Consider the following 19,937-nt stretch of genomic DNA (forward strand, 5'->3'; position numbering starts at 1 on the left):
TTGAGGTTTCTTCTGGGGTGATAATGGACCATGTGGCTAGCATTGATTCTTTGGATATGAATGGGAGGCTTTTCATGAGGTCTGTTGGGTCTGGCTGCAGGTTTAAGTTGCTGAACAATTGAGGCAGATTGTTGTAGAGGTCCTGTGATGAGGTGATTGACTTGGAGACAACCGATGGTGAGATGGAACCTTTCATAATGGCGAAGATTTCCAGAGTGGCACATTTGATGGTAGGTTCTTAGGGAGAACTTGAACGTGGTCCTGTCTGCATAGGCCTGGCTCATTCTCTATGTGTGCTCCAGTTGCTTGCATTGGTGTTTCATCAGTCTTACCAACTGACTTAGGGTCTGGATCTTGTTGGATTGCTGTCTTTGAGGAGGGCCAAAGAGTCAGTGCAGAAGGTGATACATTTGTTGAACTTATTTATGGCTTTCAGGAGGCTGCTGGTGTGCTTGAGTCGGTGGGTGTTGAGAGTGATGTTATAGTCCTTGTCAGTTATGCTTGTACAGTTTTGGCGGGCTGGTCTGGTAGGGGTGTGTGCGTGCTAGACCGGCATGCTGAACTGTGATCCAAAATACTTCTGCCTTCATACACTCCCACATGTATACTTTTCGGAAAAAATAGTTTTGTCTGTAAATTAGGTGGGTTGTAATATAATATAATTTTCCATATGTTTTAATATAAGAAAGAACCAAAACATTTGTAGAATCAAGCTGTCTGTCAATATATGGTCCAAGTCTATCAAAACCATCTTGCATTGTGGGAAGGTCCCCACACCCGGTTGTATGATAGAATGATGCATTGTTTAACCACGTGTGCCTCTACCATGCAGCCCAAAGCATGAATGCGTCTTAACCACACATTCCTTTACCATGCATGCCTTTACCACACAATTTCATGGTATAGGCATGAATGGTAAAAGGGTATGTGTGGCTAAAGTCACCACTACCCCGACCTCACACCACATCTCTCAAGTGCCCCCCACCCCGCGCTGTTCCTAAATCCCTGGCCCTTTACTAACACTACCCCTACCCACCATGCAGTCCCTTAAACTACCCCAACCCCTTCCACTGCCATGAAACCTACCCCTGGCCCTAAAAACTGCCTGACTACCCATCCCCCTCACACTGCCTTGAAGCCTAAAACCCTGCCCCTTTACTTACACTACCCCAACCCGCCACCCTGTGCTGTCCCTTAAACTACCCCAACCCTCTCCACTGCCCTGAAATCTACCCGGACCCCCAGCCCTAAAAACTACCCCGACTACCCATTCCCCTCCCACTGCCCTAAATCCTAAAACCCTGCCCCTTTACTTACACTAACCCTGTGCTGTCCCTTAAACTACACCAACCCCTTCCACTGCTCTGAAACCTATTCCAACCCCCCGGCCCCACTCATTTCACCGCAGTGTCTTCCTGCTTCTGTCTTCACCATCTTCTGTTTAGGCGGCAGCTTGACTGCGCACTGCCTGAACCACGCATATGCGTAATTTAGGCATATGCGTGATATACGCAAGCATGGTTGCACTTGCGTAGTCGGAACACCCGTGGTTAAGAACGCCGTGTTCCAACTGTCTCCCCCAACCCATCTTTGATATCTTTGCTAGTGTGTAATATACTTCAAACATTATTTTCTTTTATTGAAGCCAGTCTAGCTTAGAGGTACTGTTATGGGACAACAACCTTATACAACATTTATGGATCTATTTTGCTAGTACTACACTCAACAGACTGGCCAAACTGCATAGAAACAAAGGAAACTATTCCAAAATATATCCATATCAGAAACAAATAAGCAATACTACTTGCAAATGGAATAATTATAAAAAGGGGGGTCATTGATCTCTCCTCAAAAGCCATGATTACGAGTTTAGATGTTATTTATTTCACATAATATATTACAATACCACAGGTACATTATTTATTGTGTGTGATAACACCTTATATGAGCTTAGGGGGTATAACTTGTGGATTTTGGTGTATAATTCAACAAACTCTGCATGGTACAGTACGTTCTGTACAATTTTCTCTGTGAAACTTTGGCAGGTTTGACCTGGCAAAATTTAACAACAGTTGAGGTTTTTAACTCATCTCATAATTATTAGATGCGTTAAATGCTGCAAAACTCATAATTGCCACCAGTGCATAACTAGGGGTCTATGCATCGGTCAGAGTTAATCAACCATTAGTTATCAGTCCCATAGTGCATTAAAGACCGAATGAATACTCCTCACCCAGGCTTGTTATATGCAGATGACGCAAGAGCCCTGCATTCATTGATTTACTCATTCTCTTGATCTGCTAACCAATTATTATTTTTTTTTATTAATGGTTGTGTGGACCGAAGTGCATCCCACTTTCAGGCATTACGGTCGGGACAAACCATCTACGAAGAACAAGCACTTTTTCAAGGTTGGGAGTGATTTTGAGTACTATTGGCTCATGGACACCTAACAAAGTTGAGCTCAGGACTGTGTTATATAGGGCTGATGGTTCCTTATTCAGTCTGCCATCTCCACTGGGCGGGCTGTGGTGCCTGTGTTACAATTTTATTTTCACAATGTGTACCGGTGGCTGATTATGGGGCAGGAGTGTGGGGCATCTAGGGCACATCAGTTATCCATGGAGAGGAAAATTGTTTTTGTCTGAAGCTTTTATCCGTTCCGTTTTTTACCTCTCAGTTCACATGCCATGACGAGATGGGGATAAGTTGCTAAGGGGATACAATTCAGCCTGCCACCCTCTATTATGACTGTTCATCTGGAAAAATGAAGAGGCAGCAATGACAAGAAACATAATTGAAGATTGACAAAGGCCATGACATCCCATGGTTAGTGTGTGAAAACATCTTTTGATGACATTGGTTTACCTCAGGCATTTACTAATGTTGCAACATGCCCAACTTTTCAGATGTCAAGAAAGATCAGATTAAACTCAGCATTTGTCTCTTAACTCATTGGATGGACTTTTTTGAACAATTCATAAACATTTGGTAATTGTGATTCATAGTTAATTCTACACAGCCTCTCAGTTTTCATGGTCATTTACCCCCCAAAAAACTGTCATATCTGTAATTGGTGGAACAAACACTCCTAGCTTACTACAAACAATAATTTACCTGATTAAAAATCAAACTTTATTCGGCAAAAAATGCCTTAAAAGTTGAATACAATGCAATACTACAATACAAAAATAATAATCATTGTAAGATTTTAAATATTCATTAGAAAGAAGAATCATCCAAGTGAGAAGATAATCAAAATCACTACATTCTTTTTAAATTTATAATCAATCTATAATGCAGTTATCTCAAATAAAGAGTAGTGCATAATAAGTTACAAAAGTACTCTCCACAGTTCCGCCGGCCTAGTAGACTAAGATTTAAGGTTACAAATGTGACACAACCATTTGTAGTGGCTGATCATTTTAACAGGATATCATGATCTAAAATAATAAAATGATGGTCATCCAATGTGAAACACAGTTGGGTATTCAGTTCGGTGAGAAGGTTTAAAACAAGGACACAACTAGCCAGTTTATAATTGAATTGGCAAGGCTTTCCATCTTAAAATTCACCTCCTTCCTTAGAATTTTGCAACAACACATGCATAAAAAGTCGAGGATCAGTCCTAATATTTTTAGGGCTGCTAGGTACATTTTTGCACATATTTGTAAGCAGACTGGTTGATCTAGATTGACCTAGGACATTTGTAAGCTAGATATGCAAACAACACATGAGCTAGGCTTTCATTATGAGTTTTGTGTCGGACTTAGAGGACCTCGTTGGATCTGACTACTGTGCAGTAAATACTCTAAGGGGCAGAGATCCTAACCTAAACTTTGTCCACCAAATTAGTTGTACAGTCCAGATATGGCTTGTACATGCCGGTTGGCATGAAATGGGAAAATTCAAACAAAGACCCTCTATTAATATTGTGAGCATCCAACTGTGCCTCCCTCTGTCAATATAACTTCTTTATGATATCTTTGGAAGGAAATATTTCGGTCACAGTAGGCTCCCAAAACCTTTTCAGACCCAGGGAGTGCAGTTGTTTTTTAATGTTACTGATCTTAATTTTTCTGAACCTGTCCACCTTCACCACATCTTGTAGCATTTCTGCAATAGCGAATAATTCACAGGTGGTTCTTAATCTCCTCCAAAGGAGGAGTGGTCTTAGTCTTGCTTTATATAACCTAGACTTATCATCCATGTCAAGGTTAAGTGGATACAATGTAGTGCTGACAGGGAGGGAAACTTGGGTTCTCAGAGACTTGTGTTCAGATTTTTCTATATTTGCTAGATGATGGAAGCCCCAGAGTTTTGTACCTTACAGTGCTGACAGCTTTTGAATCATATACCTGCAATGCTGGGGCGACTGGTCTACTCTGAGATGGGTGGTGTTCCTTCAGAAAGACACCTACGCTTTATCGACATGTTTTTTCCTCGTCATGCCAGTGGCTAGCTTGATTCATTGGTAGTCAAAGGCCTCTACTCTTTCCAGTTTTACTCCGCCTAAAGTCGTCCTTCCTCTGTATACTTTGTGCTGATTATTGAGCATTTAATATATGTTGGCTTCATTTACTTCTAACCAGCATTCACGGGAAACTGCCTCAAAGCTGTTTAGTTGGCATTACAGGCCACTTGGTGTTTGTGACACTAATAAGGTGTCATCTGCATAAAGGAGGCTAGATATTTTTGCCTTAGCCAAAGTTTGAGTGTCAGCAGGGAGGAGAGAAGGAAAGTTTGCAACTTCGTTCAGGTACAGCGAGAACTGAGTGGGATCAAGTATGCATCCCTTTCAGACACACTTTTTAACAGGGACTGGGTCTATAAGCTGGCCCTGATCTACCCAGTGAATTCTAACATAGTTGCCCTCATGAAGGTGTACTAATATTGATAGAAGTTACAAAGGCATCGCCATATCCCACAGTGCTTGTCACAATTTCTGCTCGGTCACTAAATCAAACGCTGATTTCAAATCGACAAAGGCCACATGTAAGTAGCCCATGCCAATCAGCACCGTTTTCCAGAATAGGAGCAGGAAGTGAAAGACCTGGTCTGTCATACTTGTCTTCTTCCTGAGGCCCTGTTTGATATAGGGTAAGCATATTTTTTGCTTCAATTCACCCTTGAATTTTTTCTAATACCACTTGAGAGGAAGACCTTCTGAATGGATATTTGGCTTATTGATCTGTAACTCATTGGCTGCTTTCAGTCTCCCTTTTTATAGACAGGAACTACTTCTGCTCCTTTCCAGAAGGTGGGTGTGGGCACCCCCTTTATAATGGCATTGCTCAGCACTATAATAGATTTAGCCCAGTTTTATTTATTATAATTCAAAATGTCACCTGGTATGGCATCTGGCCTGAGTGCTTTCACTTGGACAATGGCGTTTATAGCCTCTTCTACTTCACTTAACTCAACCTCCATTTCTCTGTGTGACAGATTGTTAGGGCTATACTGTGCATCATGATCTAAACCATGCGTTTCATCTCCACACAGTGCCTCAAAATGGTTTGTCCATTCTAGAGGCAAGATGTGATGTGATGGTTGCGTTGCTGCCCCGTTACCCCCCCTTCCCAGGTTACCAGGAACAGAATCTCTTGAAATCTTTCTCAGCACAAGGTTTTAGAAGATTGTGCCACCCTTTCTCGTCCCATTCCTTTTTAGCTTTCTGCTGGACATGTTTATATGCCTTCCTGAAGGCGCTTATTTGGCTAGCTCCTTTTTCTTAATAGCTAGTGTTAATTGACTTCTGGTATTTCTGCACTCCTTAATAAACTATGAGCTATTTTTGGGAGCATTCCTCATATTATGCATGGTTGGCATAAAAAGTAAGAAATTAAGTGCTAAAAAAAATGCATGAATACTTGTTGCTTCTGACGTACTGTCATTTATATCCATTGTTACGTCTAATATTGATATAGTACTCCCCTAAATCAGAGCCTACAGAGGACAAAGTGTCCCTTTGAGTGACTATCTTTCACCATTTAAGCTGATGCTTACTGTTGGCTATCTGAATGCTCTTTGTTACACAGCGTGGGAACAGAGGAAGGGGCAATTTTCCACAGTATGGTAACTCATAGAGGTATCACAGATTATGGGCACTCTCAATTCTTTTCTTGACAATCATATCCTCTATGTATTTCCATAACCTGAGATTAATCAATACAGCTCTCATGCTTAGGTTTATTATATATGCAGCCCTCCTTGTGTCCGGTTTTGTTCTACAGTTTGCTCCCCTAGGCCCATGTTCTAATGTAGGGCAGCTTGGGCTCACTTTTTTACAGGGGGTAAATTGAGCCAGTGGATAGCTCATTTCTCATCTCCTTCATTAGTTAGGTTAGTGTCTTCCCAGTCCAGGAGTTTAAACACAGGCCCTCCTATGATGTGGGTGGGACCACCAAAAGTAGGCCATCAGTCCCACCAACAGACTGCCCTTCGGTCTGACCATTTCATTATGATGCAGACAGTCGAACCGAAACCATTCAGGGGGAAGACCGCCCCATACAACAGGATCTACCATCCCGTCAGGTGGTGGCCAGAATAGTATCCCTTGAATGGCGGCAGTGCCGAGGCAGGCACTGCTGTTGGTATTACGATATCCCTTTCTGACAGCCTTTTCATGGTGCCCTGACCACCATGAAAAGGCTGTCAGGATCTGACTTTCGGGGGGGGGGAGGGGGGGAGGGCCTGTCCCTCGTGATCAACTGCAAAGTGGCCCTTGGGGCACATGTTGGTACCCCCCCTCACATCCATGCACCACATGGTGCATGACAAACGGTGCATGGATGTGCACTAAGTGCTCCTTAACACAGCGGCTTGTACTGCGGCCCTTTTCCTGGACCGCAGCACAAGCCAAAGTGTAAAGGAGCACTTTCCTACAGCCACCATGGCAGTCATTTTGTAATTGGGTGGTCAGACCGCTGACTGCTTGTCAGGCTGTCTCCTGACGTCCACCACAGTGGACAGCAGCCTGACCGCACGATATCGTAGTTGGGCCCTTAGTATTGAAATGCCCTGCCAGAATAGTGTATGATGTGTATTTTCGACATTGGGGTTCTTAGGTGATAATCTCAGTATATCTGTGGAATCAATTTTCAATCTCAAGATTTTGCAGTTATGAGACACCTTCACCCATATTATCCGCCCCCCTAAAGGCTGCCCACAGTGATTTATTTTTGCTAGGATATGATGATTTATGTTGCCAGTCCCAAACACTGGGTCATGACATCAAGCTTCCTGGAATAGACAGATGTCAAACCTATCAAAAATCTATTCCAGTCAGGTAAGTTCAATTTATATTTTAGCTCTGCCATATTCCTGGAGACTAAAGTGACCTTATCGATCTCATTACTGCTTAACTTTTCATGAATCTCACTGAGCTGCACAAAATTGATGAGTTAATGGTGGAAGGAATTATTTTTGTAACTCTTTGCAGCCTATTATTCTCGGGATCTGTTGGTCTCCCCTCAAATCCTGGGGTTGCTCAATCGCTAATTAGATCAGGACATGTTAAATTAACTGTATTGATGGTCTCGGAGTCCCTTTGTGGGGCATGCAGTAGTTCTTGGTATACCACTAAGCAGGGAGTGTTCACCCTGTGTAGTCAGGCAGGTTCTCTCCAAAGTGGAGCTACTATTTAGGAGCGAGTGCAAACATTGGCTGGTGTTAGCTACATTCTAATCAGCACTCTGTATTTGAATTGGATACTTGAACCTTTTGGGGGAGCTATTTATTGCATCAAGGGCCACCAAGCTGTCTGCTAACTTCTACTATTTAAGTTTATTTCAGTACAATCGTAGTTGGAATCGAGATCATGTTGTCTTTTGACACTTCTAATGTCTTCTGTAATGATCTATTTACACTCCCCAATGTGTTGGAACCAGTGTGTGACCTTGTTTTTTAGGGAATCCTCACACTCGTAACTTGCAGAAATCTGAAGTTTAGGGATATTTATCATGTAAACTGGAGGAAATCTGTTGATCACATATTACTCTGTTCCCATTGTTGGGCACTAGATCTCGGGCTCTTAAGCCATCGGTTTGGTTCCTAGTACATTGTGACCCAGTTTGGGTGGCTACTGCTCTGCTCACATGCCAGAGAGACAGCTTTCTCTGCTAGCTGTACTCTTATACATAGTCTGTGTAAGAATCCTTGTTGGTTTCCCCAATGATCCCTCACCTATTAATGGATTTGTAAATCTTGTGTGTGACATCACAGAGATCCCAAATACATTTTTCTATGGATTGCCCTTTCTAGCGTCATTAATTGCTCCCACCGTTGAGCTAATTTGCCTCACCATGCTGGTAAGTTTGATTTCCACACTCTTAAGACCACCTATATCACCCCTTATTTCTTTGATCAGCTCTACATTATTGGGGTAAATTAGAAGCTGTTCGCTAGATGCCCCTTGTCCAGCCGGCTTAGCTGGAGGGTCCAAAGGTCCAAGAGGCTCCGCTGCTTTTTGAAGGGGCAAAACGTGATTGCTACAAAAAATAGTGTGCTCTATGTGGGGTTCCCATGGTAAATCTAGACACAGTGGATCATCTGGGGAAATTGTTGGAGTAGGCTCAACATTGGGTGGATCTTTTTATATTGTCTTACTAGCTTTACTCTTTTTAAACAAACAGGGAAAGGTGAGTGGAGCGGATTTCGCTTTTTTTTGTCTGCTCTGGGTATTACTTTGTGGACTTTATTTCCTAAGATTTATTCCACTTCCTCCATCATCAGTTTTATTTCATTACAGGTGCAGTTGTTCAGTTTCTTTGTTATCTTACTGTATTTAGCAGCTCACTGGGGAGGTTTGTGATTTTATGTTTTCCCATTGTATCACTCGAACACAATTTACCAGTGCAATATAATATCCAAGGGAATCAATAAAATATTACCATTCAAAGGCTGAGTCGCAGTCAGTGAGCAGAGTATTCAACACTCTCTACTCTAGCAGGTCTAAACAAACCACAATCCAACCTGTCCTGCCACAGTTAGCTTTTGGGCACGCTGTTATAACAATCCCTTCCTCCAATCCTCTCATAGGAATGGGTTACCAGTGGTTAATTAAAAGATTACCACACCTTGGAGAGAGGAAAAGGGAAGGTCGAGAGAAATGGCCCAACTCAGCCGCATATGGGCTTGGAGTGCCCGCTGTTGGCCTGATCAGGTCCTGGGCACGCACCCATGTGCGCCCCAGGCCATGGAACTGGTGTAGGGCTTCTAAGTGCGAGTTACTGAGGCCTCCTCCACCTTTGCAGTCTCTCTTGGAGCTGCAATCATTTACTTTTATTGATGTTTACCTTGTAGTCAACTGCCTAGTTGATCTTCTCCACCAAACGTTAAGTGATACCTTTTCCTTTGTGAGGAACTCAATTATAGTTAGCTATGCCATCCACAATTTTGACCACTCAGCCTTTTTCTCCCAAAAAAATATAATGATAATGATGTCTATATAAGGTTAGGCTGTGTACAAAAATAAAAATTGCCATCCCTGCCATATCTCCATTCAATAAAAGTGTCAAATCAACCCCAAAAATGGTTCTCTCATCCAACTGTTGCAACATAAAATGGAAGACTTTCCCATAGACCCCTTCTGCATCCACTAACAGCTAATTAGAAGTCTTTCTGTTTGGTGTAATACATCAAAGTGATAGAAATGTTACAGTGGTAAGTCACTGAATGGTCAGTCATAAACCATGGGGGTTCTGAGGGGGCTACAGTGATATGTTTCTACAAGTTATGCTTTAACAATTTCCATTACGTCTTTCTTGGCCCATAGGTAATACAGGTATGGACAAACTTACCGGCTTGAGCAGAAGGAACAGGCAGACTGTGACCCACGTTAGTTGTTTGGACAAAATATTGGAAAAAGACTTTTGTGATACAAAAATATTGTGTCAAGAATATCAGTACATCAAAAATATTGTGGACAGGAATTTTGAAGCTAAATATATTGTTTTTAGTGTAGCTTTTAATATGGTTGTAAAAAATATCAATGTACAAAATATCATTATCTGAAAGAAACAGTTGGTTATGGATTCCTTACCTTAGAATTACTCCCAGGCTGGATACGGAAACTTTTTCGTCAGCAGTACCCATGCGTGTCGAAAGGTGGCGTTGGTCGGCTCCGAGTTTGTCGTTGGCATCGTGGTCACCGGAATGACGTTGCAGTAGCTATTTAGGCGCTGCCCTTGCGCGCTGACGTCAGTGCTTTCTTTTTCCGCGCCAGCCAGCGCAGATCCGGAGAGAGCGGTACCTCCAGTCACTTTTTGACTGACTTTTTGCCGACTTTCGTTGACACCATTTTCGAGTCTTTGACTCCTGGTGCATGTCAGGGATGCCCAGCTTCAAGGCTTGCGGTTCCTGTAGCCGACTGATATCTGTGAGAGATCGGCACCGTGTGCACCGGTTCTTCCTGGAGCGCGACCATAACCTCACGTTGTGCTCCAACTGCCAGACCATGAATCCGAAGTCTTTGCGGGAGCGGTCCCGAAAGCTTCTCGAGGCCCGGCAGTCGGCTCTGTGCCTTTTGAGGTCCTGGTCACATGGGCGGTCAAGGGACCGGTCGCGGAGTCATCATCATCATTCTTCTTCCAAGTCTTCGCACTCGGGGTCAGGTAAGTCGAAGCACAAGAAGAAGTCGAAGAAGCATCGTCACTCTTTGACTTGTCCCCGTCCGTCGGGCCAACGCGACGAGGAATGTGGGTAGTGCCCCTCCCACGGCTCCGCATGCGGAGCCCGAAAGGTTGACTCCTGGCTTCCCTCCCTTCCTGGGACCTGGTGCGACCCCTGCCCAGCTTAGTCAATTTTACGAACCAATGCATGCCATCTTTGAGATGCCTGACTCCGCCGGCACACCTTTGGGCCCTGCGGACTCGGTTGGGGGCCCTGGGCCTTCGTTGCCAGCGGCTCAAGCACCACAGTGGCCCCTTGGATCCAGGCCTGGATCTGGATCGGCGGCGGTCGACCTCATTACACCTCCCCCGGCGCTGATTCAAGCGGCACCACATCCACAGACGACGCCGGTTGTGTCCCCAGCCGGCGTAGACCCCAGCCTCCATCCCGATGTAGACACGGACCGGCGTCGACCGACACCGGATTCAGCGCCGACGGGTACTTTTGTGCCCTTGTTCCACCCTGGCTCTGTAAGACCAGATTGGCAGCCAGAGGAGGGTGAGGAGGACTGGGGGGTTCTGGAGACCCTTTAATTGACCAGTTGGGCTATGAACCAGACTGGAGATAGGAACTGGGGGAATCCAGTGGTTTGTATACCTCACCAGACCTTGGCATGTTGTGTCCTCCTACCGTGGCTACAGAGATGGGAGCGTCTTACGCTGTGGTGTTGCGTAGGGCGGCTGAGGCTCTTGAGCTACCTATGGTGGCAGTCAGGACTAACCTCCTAACAGAGTTGCTTTAACCGGCAACAAGATCTTCACAGCCACTCCTACCATTTAATGAAGCCCACACCAACATCCTTTTGGGCACCTGGTCCAGGCCCAACACAAGGTCTCCTGTGGATAGGATGATTGCGCAACACCACCGCCCGGCTCTGGTTGCCCCCACTTTCCCCTCCAACACCCCACCCCTGAGAGCTTGGTCTTCCAAGCCTCCACCTCCAAAGGTGAATTCCCTAACGCACCACCTGATAGGGAATCAAAAAAGCTGGACCATCTTGGGAAGAAGATGTTTTCTTCCTCTAGCTTGGAACTGCAGTTGTTAAACACTGCATGTCTGTTGGGCTGTTACACCCACTCCGTGTGGGTTACGGTAGCGCAAGTGCTGCCCCAGTGTCTGGAGGAGGCCCGGGCTGTGCTCTCCCATGCAGTTGCTGAAGGGAGAGACGCAGTAAAGTTTACCATCCACTGTGGGCTGGATACTGCCAACTCACTAGGCCGGACGATTTCCACGTCGGTAGCCCTTTGACGCTACGCCTGGTTGAGGTCGACTGGTTATGGACATGCCCTTTGATGGCCATCGCCTATTCGGCAACAAGGCAGACAGCGCGCTGGACCGCTTTAAGGACTCTCGGGCGCTATGACCAGGTCCTTGGGCCTCTCCACCGCCCACCCTGCGCAGTTTGCCTTTCGCCCCTTATGTGGCGGAAGGGGTGTCCTGTCACGTCCCGCCCAAAGCACAGGCCAGCACAAGCTGTTCAGCATCTGTGCGACAGGGGACCTGGGAACCACCGCAGTGGTTCTGGGGGCCAGTGTGTGGGCCAGTCCACCACAGCTCCCCGTGCAGCAGCCTCGAAACCCTCTTACTCTGACCTTTCAGGGCCACCAAATGCCAGTGGGCGGCAGTATTCGCCATCACCTCCCCCACTGGCGCACCATCACGTCAGACAGGTGGGTTTTGCAAATAGTCCGAAGGGGCTACTCCCTCCCCTTCAAGACTACCCCTCCATCCATGCCACCTCAGTACCATTGCAGGTCAGAGGATCGTCTGGCCCTTCTCCAAGAGGAAGTGTCAGCACTCTTGGCCAAGGTTGCCATCGAGCAAGTTCCTGTCCCAGAAGTAGGTCGTGGTTGCTATTCCCACTACCTTCTGGTGCCCAAGAAGGACATAGGCCTGCGTCTTATCTTGGATCTCAGTAAGGTCTACTGCTTCCTCCGGAAGGAGAAGTTAAAAATGTTGATGCTAGCTCAGGTCCTGTTGGCTCTCGACCCTGGAAACTGGATGGTAGCGTTGGACTTGCAGGACGCTCGTTTTCACATCCCCATCCTGCCGGCCCACCGGCGTTCTCTGCGGTTCACAGTTGGCCAGGACCACTTTCAGTTTACTGTGCTCCCCTTTGGCCATACAAGTGCCCCTCGGGTGTTCACGAAAGTCATGGCGGTGGTAGCAGCTCATCTGCGCAGATCAGGGGTTCCTATCTTCTCCTATCTTGATAACTGGCTGTTGAAGGCGGGCTCGCTCAGACTGTCATCTCCAACCTCCTACAGCCGACCTCCTGCATTCGCTGATGTTCTCCATCAGCGTGCCGAAGTCACACATAAATTCCTCTCAGAACCTCCTCTTCATTGGAGCGGTTCTGGACATAAAGCAGTTATGGGTCTATCCTCCCGAACAGCAAGTCCGGGATTTTCAGGCTATGATTTCGATCTTTTAGCCTCTATCCCAGTTTTAGGTCAGGATGATCCTCAGGCTGCTGGTCCTGATGGCCTCCTGCTGGTGGACCATGCCAGATGGCATATGTGGGCTCTGCAGTGGGACCTGAAGTTCCAGTGGGCACAACATCAGGTGAACCTGTCTGATTGCATCCAGGTCTCGGAGGGCACTGCACACCAATTGCAGTGGTGGTTAACAAACCAGGATTGGGTCAACGGCAGATCCCTCCTTCTTCCCCAACCAGAGATCACAGTCATGACCAATGCATCACTTCTAGGATGGGGCTACCACATGGGGGAGGTGGAGATCAGAGGCCTCTGGTCTGCGGCGGAGTTGGCTCCACATCAACCTTCTGGAGCTTCGGACAATTTGTTTTGCACTCAAAGCATTCCTTCCCTCTGTCCGGGGAAGAGTAGTGCAGTGTTCACGGACAACACCACCGCAATGTGGTACTGCAACAAACAAGGCGGGGTGGGGTCATGTAAATGTAAATGTAAATGTACAGATATTTATATAGCGCAAATCACCAACCGGTCTCTAAGCGCTTGCTTAGGGAACCCGTCCTGGTATTCCCCTGTGAGATAACCCAGCAGGGCATCCACAAGGTGAAAGCCAGGCATCCCGCCGCGAGGGGCCATTGTGGAGATTAAGCAAGCTATTGCCCAGAGTCGCAGAGTGTGAACCCATGAATCGAGTATGCACTGGAGCGAGAATTATCGAGTCCATGGACAATTTATGGACTCAAGACCCAGCCGAGCCGGGAATTGAACCCTGGTCCCGGGCTGACCTCTGCTTCCAGGTCTGCCTACTCTAACCAGTGAGCCACACTTCTCCACTGTACTCTGGACCCTATGTCAAGAGACCCTCCACCTCTGGACATGGCTGGAACATCAGGCAATATCCCTGGTGGTTCAACACCTGGCAGGATCGCTGAATGCCAGGGCAGATGAACTCAACCGCAGGTGCATGATGGATCACGAATGGCATCTTCACTCGGAGGTGGTGCAAGGTCTCTTTCAACAGTGGGGAGAGCCTTGGTTAGATCTATTCGCCACCGAAGAGAACGCCCCATGTCAGCAATTTAGTGCGTTGGAAAGGCGGCACTCGCTAGGCGACGCTTTTCGGCACGAGTGGAGTTGCGGTCTTCTATACACCTTTCCGCCACTACCAATTCTGCCCAGAGTGCTGAAGAAGATCAAGCGCGACCGGGCCCAAGTCGTTCTTGTCGCTCTGCATTAGGCAAGAAGAGTCTGGTATCCCGAGTTGTTACACATGGCTATCGATCCTCCAATCAGACTACCTCTTCAGGGGGATCTTCTCTCGCAGCAGCAGGGGACGGTTGTGAGAAGTTGGCCTGGCATATGCTGGTCACTAGTTATAGTGGCCACCTTGCACCAGTCCAATTCGACTCTTATGGTAGATAGGTTTAAGTCAACCTTTTTAAAGAAAGCTATCCTAGTGGTAGCTGTGGAGAGCAGCCTTCAGGCTAAGTCTCTGAGGAATGTAAAGCAGCTTGTTTTACCTTATAATCTCTTGAATTACCAAATGAAAAGACAACACACAGGTATATATATCCAATATATATGTATTTATTTCTAGACACACTCTACTAATCTCTTTATGAAATTAGAACCCAGATACACATTTAAATGTCAACAGTTCTCAATAATGTAAGCACAAATATGGCTGGAGCCCTAGGGGCGTACCAGACCATATACTAAGAAAATGGTTTAACAAAGTCGACTTGCAAAATGACAAAGTCTAGGGCCTTGGGAATCGCTGGGGCGTCACTACTGCAGTGTTAGCAGGTAAGTAACAAGCCCACGGGAGACGTGTGCAGTGTCTAAACACAGCCGCGGGTTTCCTATAGGTTACAAAGGAGCAAGTTGCGGTTTGTATTTTAAAGTTTTAGGGCACTTCGAAGAAGTCAACAAGCAAGCCACTTACAGGGTAAGTATTTCGAGGGCCAACACACACTTGGGCACCGGAGTGCACGAGTTACCTCACCCAGGGAAGCCGGGTGCATAGGTGTCTTTTGGTGTCGGGTCGCGATGCTGTTTTCAATGGAGACCAGTGAAGACTTGCTGCTTGAGACGTTTGAAGAGGTGTCCGCTGGAATCCGAAGGTGGATTGAAGATAAAGAGGACCTGAAAATTGAGGGGACAGTGTTCAAAGTCACTTGCCAGTGACCGGTGGCCAGCAGGAGGGATGACCACAGATGTTGCGTCATTTCAGGTCGTCGATGGTGATTTGTCTCTTCGCTCACGAGGTCCAGGAGGGATTGACAATGACCAGCAGCTGGATTCGGAGTGTCCCACAATGTCTGCAGCTGATGGTGGTGTCGGCAACCGGATTGAAGCCAACAAGCCTTGGCAACTGCAAGTCTTGTGTGAACTCAAGATAGTCAGTGATGCAGACCAGCAAGGTCTGATGGACTTACCCAGCAAGGGTAACTGAGGGCAGGCCTGGAGCAACCAGAAGAGCCCTTGAAGTCAGTTAGAAAGTCTTCGGGTGAGTCACTAGCCAACAGGCAAGTAACCGCAAAGATGCCTTTGCAGGAAAAGTTTCACAGGAGCCCACGGTCACTTGGGATAGGGTAGGCCGCTGATTTTCGGAACCAGACCTGCTAGGGACTTGGACTACGAATGGTCCAAAGCACAAGTTCGTAGAACGTTGTTTAGGGTTTGCACTCGAAATCAGTGCACGGTTCCCTGGTATTGCTGTTCCTCGTCACTCGTGGGGTCCAGATGCCACAGCTTCACTGGGGACTCAAAATGGCCGTCGAGAGGTCAGGAAATCTGCTTCAGGGGATGCAGGGACCTCGGACTCTGGCGTGAGCGGTGAAGTTTGCAACCGTTGATTGAAGTTACAGGTGCCTGCCAAGCAGGGGAGTCACTCCTTGACTCCAAGGGAGATTCTTCAGTCTTCCAGAGATAGTGGAACGTCGAAGGGCCAGGATTCTTCTTTGTAGAGCGTCGTCCAGGGTAATCTGAATTGCATTGGCAATGCTTGGTATCTTATAGTGAAGATAGGGGAGGGACTAGCTCTATGACCACTCCTCTAGGATGGTCAGGGTAGTGGGTGGTTACACCCACTTCCCTTTGTCTAGTTTCGCACCAGAGCAGGGGCAGGTAGCCCCTGAACCGGTTTGAGCTGGCATATGCACAGAGGAGCCTACTGCTCCCCCAGTGCAGGACTTCAAAGCACTCTAAGAGTGCACCCACCCAGCTCCAATACACTAAATCCTGTCTGGGAGGTGGTGACACCTCCCTGTGACAGGATACCTTTTGTTGGGCTTCCTCCACTGCGATTTTCGGTCAGCAGCAGGAGGGCAGCCCAGTGTCTGTGCTGGTGGCATCCATTTTGTGATGCCAGGGCTCTAGAAAATTTCTACTGTTTAGTACAGTGGGTACATGTCGTCCCCTCTAGAAGGGTGGGATCATACTCCCACACCAGTTACTGGTGTGGGGGTATGATTCCAAGTTGTTTGACACCAAACACGACATGTTTTGATGCAGTCATTCCAAAGTTAGCATTTACCGCGAGATTATAATGCACTTAAGAGTATGTGGTTTAACCGCATCCACAAACAGCAGCAGAGAATAGACTCTGCCAGCTGCAGAGGGGTCCTGCTCATGCAGAAGCACCCCCTCACATAGTAAACCAAGCACCCTGCCCTCAGGATTGTTAGGGCCTGCAATAGGGGTGGCTGATAGGTTTATATGTGTGTGTATGGTGAGATATAGGAACCTATACCTCAGTGAGGAGTGCTAACACTACCTCACACAGGCTGCAGTAGCAGGCCTGTGGTGTCAGATTGTGAATGCTTCCCAGGGGTGGCATAATACATGCTGCAGCCCCTGGTAGGCCTGTGAAGTACCTATGCCCTAGGTACCTAAGGTACCATATACTAGGGGCTCATAAGGTACCACAGTATCCAATCACTAGTGCATCTAATATGCACACCAAGTTGTTTAGAGAGATCAGTGAGACTGGGGCCCTGATTAGCAGGGACCCAGCCAGATTATAGCCAGAAACCAGTGTATACATCAGAAAAAAAGTGGGGGCAACATAAGTGCAGATCCCACTCTCCTACACAGGTCCTCCACCCGCACCTGTCTAGCCTCCACCTCCAGGCGTGGAGATTGAGCGGCGGCAGTTTACGTGGTTTGACCTGCCTCTCGAAGTCTGTGATGTTAACTTGGCAGCCAGGTGTCCTCATGTTCCTTCATTCTTTGGCCAGGCAGGGCTGTGCTCTGGGCACGCTTAAGGGCTACCTCTTGACCATTTCAGCCTTTCTTAGGCTTCCTGATCAGCCTTCTCTTTTCAAGTTCCCTGTGGTAAATCGTTTTCTTAAGGGCATTACTCATCTTTTTCCTCCTGCTCCATTCGTAATGCCTCAGTGGGACTTGAACTTGGTTCTTACATATCTTATGTGAGCTCCCTTTGAGCCGCTCCATAACTGTCTCTCAGGTTTCTGACCTTAAATATTGCCTTTCTGTGGGCCATCACCTCTGAATGCAGGGTGAGTGAGCTCCAAGCGCTTTCTTCTAAGCTTCCTTTTCTGACTGTTCATCCGGACAAGGTTGTCATTCGAACTCGTCCTTCCTATCCAAAGTGGTTACTCCTTTCCATATTGGACAGACCATCAATTTGCCCACCTTCTTTCCACCTCCGCATCCATCCAAAGAAGAAGAGAGGCCCCACCGTCTGGATCCAAAGCGTGCACTTTCCTTTAACTTGGATTGCACAAAACAATTCTGGGTGGATGACCAGCTCTTTGTTGGCTACGTGGGTGCCAAAAAAGGTCAGGCCGTGCACAAACAGACCATTTCTAGATGGGTTGTTTTGTGCATCAAAGCTTGTTATTCCTTGGCAACGAAGGAGCCTCCAGTGGGGTTGCGTGCCCATTCCACCAGGGCGACGACAGCTACCATTGCTTTGGGACGTGGAGTCCCCCTTAATGACATCTGTCAGGCAGCTACATGGGCATTGCTGCACATGTTCACAAGACACTACTGCCCGGACAGCCAAGTCCAGAGAGATGGCTTCTTTGGCCGTTCTGTTCTCCAGGACCTTCTTGTGTGAACTTGGTTCACAGACCCACCTCCTTGGTTGGTCTTGCTGGGGTATCTATTCTAATGTAAGGAATCTATAACTAACTGTTTCTTTCAGATGAACAAGTTACTTACCTTTGGTAAGTATATATCTGTAAGAAACATAGGTTAGTTATAGATTCCTTATCGCTCCACCCATTCCCCCCCCCTTTCTGCGAACCAACTTCTAGGGTTAAGGACTTCCTTTCAGGGCCCTAGTTTTTGTGCACCAGTGGTCAGTGTCTTGCATAAATATTATAAAATATTGAATCCATAAACATGTTTTAATTAAATTAAATATTTGGAAATGTTGTTCAGTTCCCAAAAATATAAAAATACAAAAAATACTAAAATTGCATAATTTGAACAAAGTTATAGAAAATGTAAAATATAACATTTATATAAATATATATTTGTTATTATGATTGGTAATTTTGTGTTATGATTTTTTATTTTCATTGTTTAAAGTTTATGTATGGTAGTAAATATTTTGGACATTGAATTATTGTTTAATAGTAATTCAAATAGTAATTTCATAATTTAAAATATAAATATTTAAAGGTTTGTTCTTTAGATTAGTGTGCTTTAGCTAACATTTGAGTAAATTAGTCATTACACAAATTATTTGAGAATATAGAGTATTGATTGTGTTTGTAATATTTTTATTTTGTAATAGGTTATATAAAATGCTTTACTTTGAAGTGGATATTATTCATCTCTTCAGTGTCCAACACTTTCCCCCAACATGGTTAGATACAGTGAGTATTGTATGTGTTACCCTTTTATTGTCCAACACTTTCCCCCAATATGGTTAGATTGGAGTGATAATAGTATATGTCATTCCTCTAGAGTCCAACACTTCTACAAAATTTATTTGGATTGGAGTGGGAACAGAAAATGTCACCTCTTTAGTGGCCAACCCTTTCTCAATATGGTTAGATTGGTCTGGGAATAGTAAATGTCACCCTTAAATGTCCAACATCTTCCCCGAAATCTGTCCAGATTTTAGTGGGAAACTTAAATGTTACCCCTCTAGAGTGCAACACCTTTACCAAATTTGGGTTAGATTGGAGGGGGAATAGTAAATGCCACCCCTTTAGTGTATAACACATTCTCCAAATTGGTTCAGACTGGGGTGGGAATAGTAAATGTCGCCCCTTTGGTATCAAAAATCTTCATCAAATAGTTTTTTAGTGTTCCACCCCTTCTCCAAATTGGTTTAGATTAGAGTGGGAATAGTAATTGTCCTCCCTTTAGTGTCCAACACCTTTTCCAAAATCTGTATAATAAAGACGTGACACAATTTGTAAATTTTTGTCTCCAATTTATAATTATTGTGTAGTTTTACATTTTGAATCATATACGTTTCAGGTAAAAAATATTGTAATAAAAATCAGGTAAATCAAATGTATGCTGTACATTTTCAACCCATATTTTTTATTTGTCATTGTTAACAATTGTTCAACATTTCATAACATTTTTATATATATATATTTTTAACATTATTTGAACATATGTTTTATTGCTACATATTCAATAAACATACATATTTTATACTATTATTTAATGTATACTTTACAATTTTTTCCCAATTTGTATAACATTGTTTGATATGTTTTATAGGTTTCCTTATATTTTTACATTTGTTTAGCATTACTAAGCTTTTTCACATATATATTGTCAATATTATTTTAACATATGTTTTATTAGAATATAGTAATTGTATATATTGTATAC

Source organism: Triturus cristatus, chromosome 12, assembly GCF_964204655.1.
Source record: "Triturus cristatus chromosome 12, aTriCri1.1, whole genome shotgun sequence".
NCBI classification, from domain to species: Eukaryota; Metazoa; Chordata; class Amphibia; order Caudata; family Salamandridae; genus Triturus; species Triturus cristatus.